The sequence below is a fragment of the Phaenicophaeus curvirostris genome, chromosome 22 (assembly GCF_032191515.1).
Source record: "Phaenicophaeus curvirostris isolate KB17595 chromosome 22, BPBGC_Pcur_1.0, whole genome shotgun sequence".
NCBI classification, from domain to species: Eukaryota; Metazoa; Chordata; class Aves; order Cuculiformes; family Cuculidae; genus Phaenicophaeus; species Phaenicophaeus curvirostris.
Genome location: NC_091413.1, coordinates 4,287,131 through 4,297,836, shown reverse-complemented (window position 1 = coordinate 4,297,836; position 10,706 = coordinate 4,287,131). Strand labels below are relative to the sequence as shown.

At 46.3% G+C, this 10,706-nt stretch overlaps 1 protein-coding gene across 2 annotated transcripts in view; it reads left to right on the top strand.

Moving 5' to 3' along the window:
* Nucleotides 1–4,558: 4,558 nt before the first annotated feature.
* Nucleotides 4,559–10,706, top strand: part of CTNNBIP1 (catenin beta interacting protein 1) — a 31,923-nt gene continuing 25,775 nt past the window's right edge. Inside the window, exons 1-2 of one of the 2 annotated variants that reach the window (XM_069874722.1) lie at nt 4,559–4,765; nt 8,726–8,805. The gene's annotated coding sequence lies outside the window, so the exon portion shown is untranslated. The remainder of the gene's footprint in view (nt 4,766–8,725; nt 8,806–10,706) is intronic. The other variant, XM_069874723.1, reaches the window with a different exon arrangement.

Below are 10,706 nucleotides of genomic sequence, written 5' to 3'. Positions count from 1 at the left end.
AGGACAAATAGAATTTTTACATTGTCAAGCAATGCCTGCAGGCATCTTTTAGTTTCTCGTTTCCATGATTTTTAAATTATCCTCACTGAGTTCTGGAGACATCTTTTCTAGTAGGGAAGTCAGCTCTTATTTCAATTCTGTCTGCTTCGCTACCCAGGAGAGAGGAACCTGATATTGGATTTTTTCTTCAAGAGTCATGGAAAATGTGACACTTCATCTTGCTGCAAGGTTGTAGGGTTTTTTAACTTCACCTTAATAAGGTTTTATGCCTGTGAGGGAGAGGGGAGAATTACTGGAGTTCATTTTGCCCAAGATTTCTCTCCCATAACTTTTTAACATCTGAGCTTCCCACCTCAGTTGAGCAGGAGCTGTTGATGCTCAGAGGCCTAAAGGATCTGACAGGATAAATAAAACGTTTCAGCATAAGTAGTCTCTAAAATTAGGTGTTAATGAGGAAATACAGGCATAAGGTTAGTCAATATAACTGCATGTAAGGCTTTGCCTTATCACGGACTGAAATATCTACTGTAATTTAACACACTAATGTGTTAATGATATATTTAATAGCAAATTCATTTTAAAAAACATTTTTAAAACAAGTTCTAATCCTAGGTATCTCTTTTTATTGAGGATCGTCATGTTGTCAGCATGGCTCCAGAAATGGGCTGGTAATAATTGCAAATATACTGAAAATGACCAGGCAGAACCCTCTGCAAATCCTGTGGACAGAAGTTTTAATGTCCGGGTAAATAGCTTTTCTTTTCATTGTCCAGTTAATATCCGCGTTAGGTAGAGATTGAATTTAAGTTCTGTGCTATCATACAAGTGTGTGCTTCGCATCTTTGTAAATACCAATTGAATCTGGGACCACTTCAGGTTTTGAATAAAATACACAGCTGAGAGGGTTTCTTACCATGTAAAAAAAAAAGATTGTCATAGCCTGTTTTACACTAAAGGGCTTTTTTTGTCCATCCCTTTAACACATCATAGAATCATAGAATAGTTTGAGTTGGAATGGACCTTAAAGATCATCTGGTTCCAACCCCCGGCCATGGGCAGGGACACCTCCCACTGGATCAGGGGCTCCAAGCCAACCTGGCCTTGAACACCTCCAGGGATGGGGTAGCCACAGCTTCCCTGGGCAACCTGGGCCAGGGCCTCAACGCTCTCATCGTGAAGAAATTCATCCTTATGTCCAGTCTAAATCTGCCCCTCTCCAGTTTATACCCATTGCCCCAGTCCTATCACCACAAGCCTTTGTGAACAGTCCCTCCCCAGCTTTCTTGTAGCCCCTTCAGCTACTGGAAGGTCACCATAAGTTCTCTTTGAAGCCTTCTCTTCTCCAGTCTGAGTAACCCCAGCTCTCTCAGCCTGTCCTCGTATGGGAGGTGCTCCAGCCCTCAGATCATCCTTGTAGCCTCCTCTGGACTCGTTCCAACAGCTCCATCTCCTTCTTGTGTCCAGAACTGGACACAACACTCCAGATGAGGTCCCACAAGAGAGAAGCAGAGGGGCAGAATCCCCTCCCTCACCCTGCTGGCCACGCTGCTTTGGATGCAGCCCAGGACGCGGTTGGTTTCTGGGCTGTGAGCTCACATTGCCAGCTCATGTCGAGCTTCTCATCAAGCAGCACCCCAAGTCCATCTCTGCAGGCGTCCTCGCTGCACAGCCTCTACAACCATTAAATGTGGCAGCTGAACTCTTTCTTTAATTTTCTCTCATCTATGCAAGCTGTGCTTGCCACTGCTGATGGAAATGTCAACTGACTGTTGTGACCCTGCATTGTTTGTTGTAGTGTCCCAAGTATTCAAAGAGCTGATTGGTTGAACTGCATTTAATTTTCGGGAAACGCTGCACAGTTTCTTCGTCAAAGAATGATTTTGATGGATTGGAAGTGTCAGGCTAAGTCTACAATATAAAAGATGACCAAAAGACTAAAGTTTCCTAACTAAAGACAGTTCCCTCTTTGGGTACCGTACGCATCTTCAGAAGAAACAGTTGTTATTGTTGTTGCATGTGGTTAAATGGGATGGATAATGAAAGCAGGGCTTGTGTTTACAGATGCTGCTGGAAGCCCTTAATGAGAGGGAAATGCCAACAAATACGGAGGGACTTGGAGTGTGGAAGCAGCTGTACTGTGAAGGAATCCTAAATTAATTTTGGAGCTGATTAGGGAAAAATTGGATATAAGAGGGGGACAGAGTGAGATGAGAGAAATTTTATCCGTTTGTGAGAAGGTTTTATGGAGTTTTTGTTTGTAGAACAAGCAGCAGCCTCGTTAAACAGAGGAGATTAGAAGCTATTGAAAAGAAAAAAATCCATTTAATGTTAGATTTTTATAAAATAATATCCAATCTTTATGCAATACTTGTAAAAATATTAAAAAGACTTAACTTGTAGATAATTAAACTTCCTAACTTTCCCTGGCTGATGAAAACCTGTATTATCCCCATTTTGTGCTTGGGGCAAGCAGAATAACAATTGGTGAGGTGATAGATTTGATCAGGTGCAGTGAGCTTGTATCTTCTGTTTACTTTCTGGAGGGCTGTGCGTTCCCATAAGACATGAACAATATTCTACTAAATCTGTTGCGGAGCTAGGATTTAAGAGGTGTCTTGAGCATCTATCATGTCCTAAAATGATAAAAGTGACTGCTACAACGGCAAGACATCATCTTGCTTGACAGCTAAACATCTCAGCGTGGTGGTAATAAACTGTGCTGGAGCAGAAGCCAATTTAGGGTCTATGTGTTAAGAAAGTACATCTAAAGTTCTTCATGGGTAAAGGAAGCCTTGTAGTATCTCTTTCTCTGCTAAAACCGTTTATAAATAAATCCAGGATGTACTAGTGATGCTATAGAAGATCGCATTGCACTGCTGTACAGTCACCCAGCTAAATTAGAATAGGAAAGCTAGACAATACTCCATCATAAAATGGTATTTTGCCTATGATGTTATCAGTAAGAAAATTCATCTTAGTGCAGAGATGCAAATGATGGCTTAATTATATGCTGCAACCAGCATAAGATGCTTTTAGATCTTTCCCTCAGACTCGTGTACTGTGCTAATTAACAGTAATCCAACTGGAGGATCCCAGAGCAATGCTGCTGCCTATTTTTTTCAGCTTCTGATGGAGCTCTTATGTTCTTTTCTTAAATAATTAATAATCATTACTGCCTGCTGTGCTGTGGGTATTTGCTAGTGATCTCGGATCCCAGCATATTTGCACCATTCCTGTTCCTGTCAGCGGCTTGGCTTTGCTCTTTGCATAGGCTTTCATGTTAAGACCTTCATTAACTGGCAGCAGGGTATGGATTTCAGTGCCAGTGGGCTTTGATGTCATTAAGTAGCAAGCTGTTAAGGGAAGTGCCACCTATTTCATTACTGTGACTATTTTTATGCAATTAAGTTAAATACCAAGTAGAAACAGATGCATTTGACTAGCACTGAGTACACAAAGCATTTGTCTCTTCAGGAGTTCTGTACTTGCCTACTTGTGTTTTCAATACAGGCCGGGGGATGGTGGTTTAGTATCTGATAGGAATGGTTGGATTCGATGATCTGATGGGCCTTTTCCAACCTGGTGATTCTATGATTCTATGAGTGAGAGCAGCCCTGAGGAGAAGGACTTGGGGTGCTGGGGGATGAAAAGCTCAACATGAGCCGGCAACGTGCGTTCGCAGCCCGGAAACCAACCATGTCCTGGGCTGCATCCAAAGCAGCGTGGGCAGCAGGGCCAGGGAGGGGATTCTGCCCCTCTGTTCCTCTCTTGGGAGACCTCATCTGGAGTGTTGTGTCCAGGTCTGGAATCCTCAGCATAAGAAGGAGATGGAGCCGTTGGAATGGGTCCAGAGGAGGTTGCAAGGCTGATACGAGGGCTGGAGAACCTACTGTACGAGGACAGGCTGAGAGAGTTGGGGTTGTTCAGCCTGGAGAGGAGAAGGCTCCGAGGAGATCTTAGAGTGACCTTCCAGTAGCTGAAGGGGCTACAAGAAAGCTGAGGAGAGACTGTTCACAAAGGTTTGTGGTGATAGGAGTGGGGGCAATGGGGATCAACTGGAGAGGGGAGGATTTAGACTGACATAAGGAGGAATTTCTTCACCATGAGGCCCTGGCCCAGGTTGCCCCGAGCAGTGGTGGCTGCCCCATCCCTGGAGGGGTTCAAAGCCAGGCTGGATGGGGCTTGGAGCCCCTGATGCAGTGGGAGGTGTCCCTGCCCTTGTCAGGGGTGGAACTGGATGGGCTTTGAGGTCCCACGGGCGGGCGCAGGGACCCGGGGGCTCGCGGTGGGCGTGGCCTCAGGCGGAACCACGCCCCTTCCCTACGTCACCCGCCCGCTCAGCACATGGACACCGCCCCTTCTCCGCTATGGCCACGCCCACTTTCCCACACCGTTCACTAGACCCGTTCTCCCACTTGGCCACACCCCTTCACGAGTTAACCACGCCCCCCTTGCGCTCTGACCACGCCCCATTGCTCCCTCCCAGCAGACAGACCCCGCCCACTCCCCTCCTCCCCCGCCTCCCCATCGTTGGCCCCGCCCCCTCGCGTAGCCCCGCCCCTTCCTGCCGGCCGGCGCTCGGCGCTGCCCGGGGGCCGCTGCCGCCCTGGGCGCCGGGAGCCGCGGGTCCCTCCCCCGGAGCCGCCCAGGCGCCTCCCTCCTTCCCGCCCGCCCCGGGGCCGCCGCCGTGACTCGCGACCGAGAAAGAGGAGGAGGAGGAGGAGGCGGCCGCTCGGCTCCGCTCGCCCGCGCCGCAGCTCCGCAGGTGAGCGCGGGTCCCTTTTGTGCTCCCCGGCCCCCGGCGAGGCGCCCCCCGCGCCGCTGCCGCCGCCCCTCAGGCCCCGCCGGGCCCCGGCCCCGCCGCTCCGGGCCGGGGGGTGCCTTCTCGGTGCTCTGGCATCGGCCCTGAGCTCCTGCGGCTCCCTCGGGAACGGGGGCCCTCCCTGGGGCAGCGCCCTCGGCAGGGCCGGGCACCGGGGTCCTGCCCTGCCTCACAGCGGGGCTTCCAGGGTCCCTCTGGAGGGAGCCCTGCCTGGAAACTGGGCTTCCGGATGCACCTGGAGGCTAGTTCTGCCCTGCCTCAAAGCTGGGCTTCCAGAGCATTCAGGATCCACCTGGAAGTGAGTCATGCTCTGCCTCAGAACTGGGCATCCAGGATCCACCTGGAGGTGAGACCTGCTCTGCCTCAGAACTGGGCATCCAGGGTGTCCAAGATGCACCTGGAGGCAGGTCCTGCCCTGCCTTAGAACAGAACTTCCAGAGCATCCGGGATGCACCTGGAGGCAAGTTCTGCTCTGCCTCAAAGCTGGGCTTCCAGAGCATCTAGGATCCACCTGGAGGTGAGTTCTGCCCTGACTTAAAACTGGGCTTCCAGGGTGTCCAAGATGCATCTGGAGGCAGGACCTGCCCTGTGTCAGAACAGAGCTTCCAGAGCATCCATGATTTGCTTGAAGGCGAGTCCTGCCCTGCCTCAACACTGGGCTTCCTGAGCATCCAGGATGCACCTGGAGGTGTGTCCTGTCTTTCCTCAGAGTGGGGTACTGGGATCCACCTGGAGTGAGTCCTGTCCTGCCTTAAAACTGGGCTTCTAGAGCATCCAGGATGCACCTGGAGTGAGTCCTATCCTGCCTCAGAACAGGGCTTCCAGAGCATCCAGGATGCACCTGGAGGCAAGTCCTGCCCTGCCTCAAAACTGGGCTTCCAGGGCACCCAGGGTCCACCTGGAGGTGAGTCCTGCTCTGCCTCAAAAAGGCGCTTCCAGAGCATCCAAGGCAGCGCTCTGTAAGTTTTGCGGAAAGATTGCATGTATTGGCACACAACAGTTCTGTGTTTCCTGAATGGGAGAGAGAAACAGTATCATGTTCCTCACGTTGAGGATGGTGAGGATCTGGCACAGCTTGCTCAGAGAAGTTGTGGCTGCCCCATCCCTAGAGGTGTTCAAGGCCAGGTTGGATGGGGCTTGGAGCCCCTGATCCAGTGGGAGGTGTCCCTGCCCATGGCAGAGGGGTTGCAACTGGATGGGCTTTAAAGTCCCTTCCAAACCAATCCATTCTATGATTTTGTGTTCTGGATCAGAACACCCTGTTGCTCCATAAAGCAGAGGAAAGTTGATTCAATGTCCAGCTGTGTCTCATCAGGGCACATTTTATTGTTAGACCTACCTTTCAATATTGCATAAAGATTGTGTGTATTGGTGCACAGCAGCTCTGTCTCTCTTGTATGTGTGAGAAGAACAGCATCATGTTTCCAGTGGGAGTATGCTAACACTCCAGAAGGCTGAGGAGAGGTGATCCATCATCCATCCAGCTGTGCATCCAGGCCATATTTGACTTCTTGACCTGCATTTCAATGTAGCATCAAGGTTGTGTGTATTGACACATGAGTTCTGTGTCTCTTGGACACTAGAGAGGAACAGCATCATGTTCCGAATTGGAATACACTGGGACTCCAGAAAGCTGAGGTGGGATGATCCGTCATCTGGCTGTACCTCGTCAGGACACGTTTGACTGTCAGACCTTTGTTTCCTTTCTCCCTGAGATAAGGATGTTTTGCTCTGTTGTGTATCATCTCTTTGACCGTTCCTCCTCTTGGCACATGGGACAAAATCAGCTTTGATGCTCTGTGAGATGAGAGCAAGACGTTCTGCAGATGCGGTAGCTTCAAAAAACCACACCAAACTCTCCATAGAACAACAAATATTGGAGGCAGGTTAGGTCTGCCTGTTCCGTGTGCCAGTCAAAATTGGCTTCCATATAGCAAGAGGCACATATTTGGAGTATTTTAAGAATGTAACTTTAAAATACATTTGCAGAATCAAAATTTTATATTTAGTTTTCGTTGGCCACTGAGCTTGCAAGCTGTCAGCTCCTTTGCTTTTGGTATTTTTGGAGCTCCAGTATGATGTGGAATAGCTTGCTAAAGGCAAAACATGTATAAATAGTGAAAAATGAGGTTAAACTATGTACTGTCAGGGGTTGATTTTGAAAGTATGGGTATTCGTGATGAGGGAGCACGCAGAAGGCTGTATACTGCCACTTCTTCTGAAACATAAAAGCATTCGGTATTGGGGCTGCGTGGAAAGCAGGTCCTGACTCCTGATCTGATCAAGTCCATAGCTGTATCTATTTCTGCTCTGTCCCATCCTCGTCCTTTTCCCTCCTTCCGCAGCCTGGGTTTCAGCAAACTTAGCTTTACAAAAGGAGAGAGAAGTTTCCAAAACAATTTGTGTTATTTTCTAAAGGAAAACCCCAAAGTGAACTGAAACAAAACCTAAATTTAGTGGCATAAAGACTGTCTGAGACATACATCTGCTGCTGAAAATTAAAAGTCATCCTGCAGTTGCAGACAGGCAGAGAAAGCCAATGCCTGAATGCATTCGATATGGTGCAACTAATGGTAAAGGTCAATTCTTTGCCTGGAAAACAACTTGTATGAAATCAATCCCTTTCTATTAGTTTAATGTGAGTTTTTTCCTCTCCAGAATGCTTGTCATCTGTAACCAGCAGAAACATTTATGATTTTTAGTAAGTATTTCAATTCCTAAGTTTGCTGTTGACTACCAAGCAGCCCTCCTGAGCATCTGACCTAGTTTTAAAAATCAAGAACGCACCCAAGTGCTGTGCGTACAGAGGAACAAGAGGCTTTTGGAGGCTGCTGTTGAATGGGCTTGGAGGAACTTCCAGCAGAGATGCTTCCAAGGAAGGATTTGGGTGTCTCCATAAATATTTCTGTATGTATGGATGCAAAACTGTGTTTCTTTGTGTTGCGAGCTGTCATCGGATTAGATTTCCTGGTGCAATAGAACCAGGAGAGTAGCAGCAGTTACAGCAGTGCCGCGCCGCTGTGTGCGTGATGCAGAAGCGATTGAACCTGATGGTCGTGTTTTTAATCAGAAAACTTGTAATCCTAACCGATATACCAAATGTTCCTGTTCTGAGAGTTGGTGTAAATGTTACAGGTAGGAAGGTGGTTATAATTCAGTTTTCAGACAGAGTAAATGCCTTTTTCTGCTCTTTCCAAGTATGTTAATAGTTGGGATGGTAGAGCTGGCTGACTTTCTGGAAGTGAGATATTCAGCCAAAAGTCAGCCTTGACTTGTAATAAGGAAGATGTCCAAGTATCATAGTGTTTAGCAGTTCTAAAAAAGCACTTAGTCCTGTACATTTTTCCGATAGACCAGCTGAAATCCATGATAACTTATAAAATTCTCTTTGAAAGTATAAATTTATAAGTATTTTTAATTGCTTTGCCTCCTACGTTAAATCATATAAGCAAGAACTGTACATTCTTCATATTCATAATGCCTTTAAAAATGTCTTTTAAAATAACTCTGCATCAAAGAAACTAGAGAGGGAGTTGGGTTTTGTTCGGTTTGAAAGTTCTGATTTGCTGGAAAAGTAATAGCATCTATTAATTTAATTCCACTAAGCTTTTGCACATATACAGGTATGTGAATAATCCCAGAAGGTGTTTGTTTTGATGCTGATGTACAAAAAAATCTGTAAATTATTGGAATGACAACATTTTATCCTTACTCCCCCGTCCTAAGAAACGTTGGTTTTGCTTTGAGGTACCTGTGAGAAATGATACGTAAACAGATTTTAAACGAACTGAAAGCTTTTTACCAACAAACTTTATTTCATTTAGGGGAAAAAACCCCACCCTACGATGTTATTTGCTGATGTCCTTGTATCTCTGAGACTGACAGTTCTTTTTCTGTTTCAAGAGCCGTGGCCTGTCCGTGAGCTTCAGTTGGTGCGAGGAAACAGCTAGCCCAGAATGAGCCAAACTACGGAGTGTTAATAGGTGAGAGAAACCAAAGATCAGAAAAACAACTGAAAAATGTTGATAATTAAATAAGGAGAACACTTGTCTGACTCTGGGATTTATTTTCAGACTTTATGTTGGGCTGATTTGGCAGAATGTTACAGGGCTTCATGTAGTGTCAATGTCTTTGAAATTGGGAAGTGTGATCATCCTTTTTGCTTTTCAATAAGTATTTTTGAGCTTTTACAGAATATCCAATCTGCCAAGGCCATTTCTTTTGAAAAAGTACTATAGATATACATCATAATTAATAATGGTGTTTTTTAAACAAACCCCACAGCCTAAAAATCTCACCTGGAGATAAACTGCAACAAAAAAAATCCTAAATTTTCAATTTCTGGTGTTATTGGGAGTCCTGAGATGGACTGATTTAGCTAGAGATTGGGGAACAGAGGTGGAGCCAGTAGATTTCTACAAACACTGCATTTGCCTCGGTATGTTCAGTTCTCTTTCCTGCAGATACGTACACCCAGAATTTAGTTGATGTTTCAGGAAAGTCCATTTTCTCTGTTATGAGGGAAGCTATCAAATCTGGAAGCAACTTAAGTAATCAACACAATTTATGGCCGTGACCAAGCTCTGAAACTTTCTGACTCAGTTCATCCTTCTTTAAAATGAGTTGACTGCTTCACAACAATGTGAAGATGTTTAATTAAAAAGTGTAATTGTTTCGCCTCTGAACTCATCCAGGTCCTGATTCAGTGCGCATTGAAGTCAGTGAGGAGCTTTTAATTAATTTCATTGAGCTTTAAGTAAGTGTTCGTGGATACACGCCCCTGTGCTCTGAAAGGAAATGTGACCTACATTTTTACAGCAGGGGTTCCGTGAAGAGGCAACGTGAAATACTGAGACAGTTTAAGGTAAAATATAACTGGAAGGTGTTTGTAGATGTGAGAGGGGGATAGCGCAGCTGCAGTGATCTCTGCTGCCTGTTGCCATACTCATGGAATATTAATAGAGGTTCCTAACTCGTGTTAGTGTGCTGAATCTTGTAAGGAAAACTGAATATTTCATTGTGTTCTGTCAGCTCTCTGAGTTGGTTGGGGGAGGCAATATCAGACTTCAAGATAAACACGGAAGCTGAATGTTTATGCAAAACCCATCAGCAATAACGCACTTAATATAATTAGCTTTAAGAGTCGATGCCAAATGGAGAAAAATAGGAGCATTCACATCTGTGTAGCTGCCTTTTTTTTTCCAGGAATGTCTGTAGATGCCAAATAATACTCACTGGTTTATGTGGAATTCGTGAAAGGTTTTGCTTAACTTCAGAAGTCAGAAACATACTTTTTTTTAAACAGGACTTTTATCGCTGAAAACTTGATCAGCAGCTACAGAGGCCTCTGCAAAATAAACCATTTATAGTTCACGTAGAATCGTAGAATAGTTTGGGTTGGAAGGGGCCTCAAAGCCCATCCAGTTCCAACCCCTGTGCCGTGGACAGGGACACCTCCCAGTGGCAGATTTAGGCTGGATGTAAGGAGGAATTTCTTCAAAATGAAGGTGGGGAGGCCCTGGCCCAGGTTGCCCAGGGAAGTTGTGGCTGCCCCATCCCTGGAGGTGTCCAAGGCCAGGTTGGATGGGGCTTGGAGCCCCTGGTCCAGTGGGAGGTGTCCCTGCCCATGGCAGAGGGGGAGAACTATATGATCCTTAAGGTCCCTTCCAACCCAAGCTAATCTATGATCTACAGTTTTCCATGCAGCTGAGCGTGGTTGCCTTTAACATGTGTGCATTCTCTCTTTTGCTTACAGTCCTTTTTTTTTCATTGCACTCTGAAATCAGTCAGTCCCAGCACTGGTTTGGACTTAGTAACAACCTTTCGAAACCCCTGTAGTTTCCTTCCTTCCAGCCCATCTGTGGGTGTTAGTGATGCTAAAGAG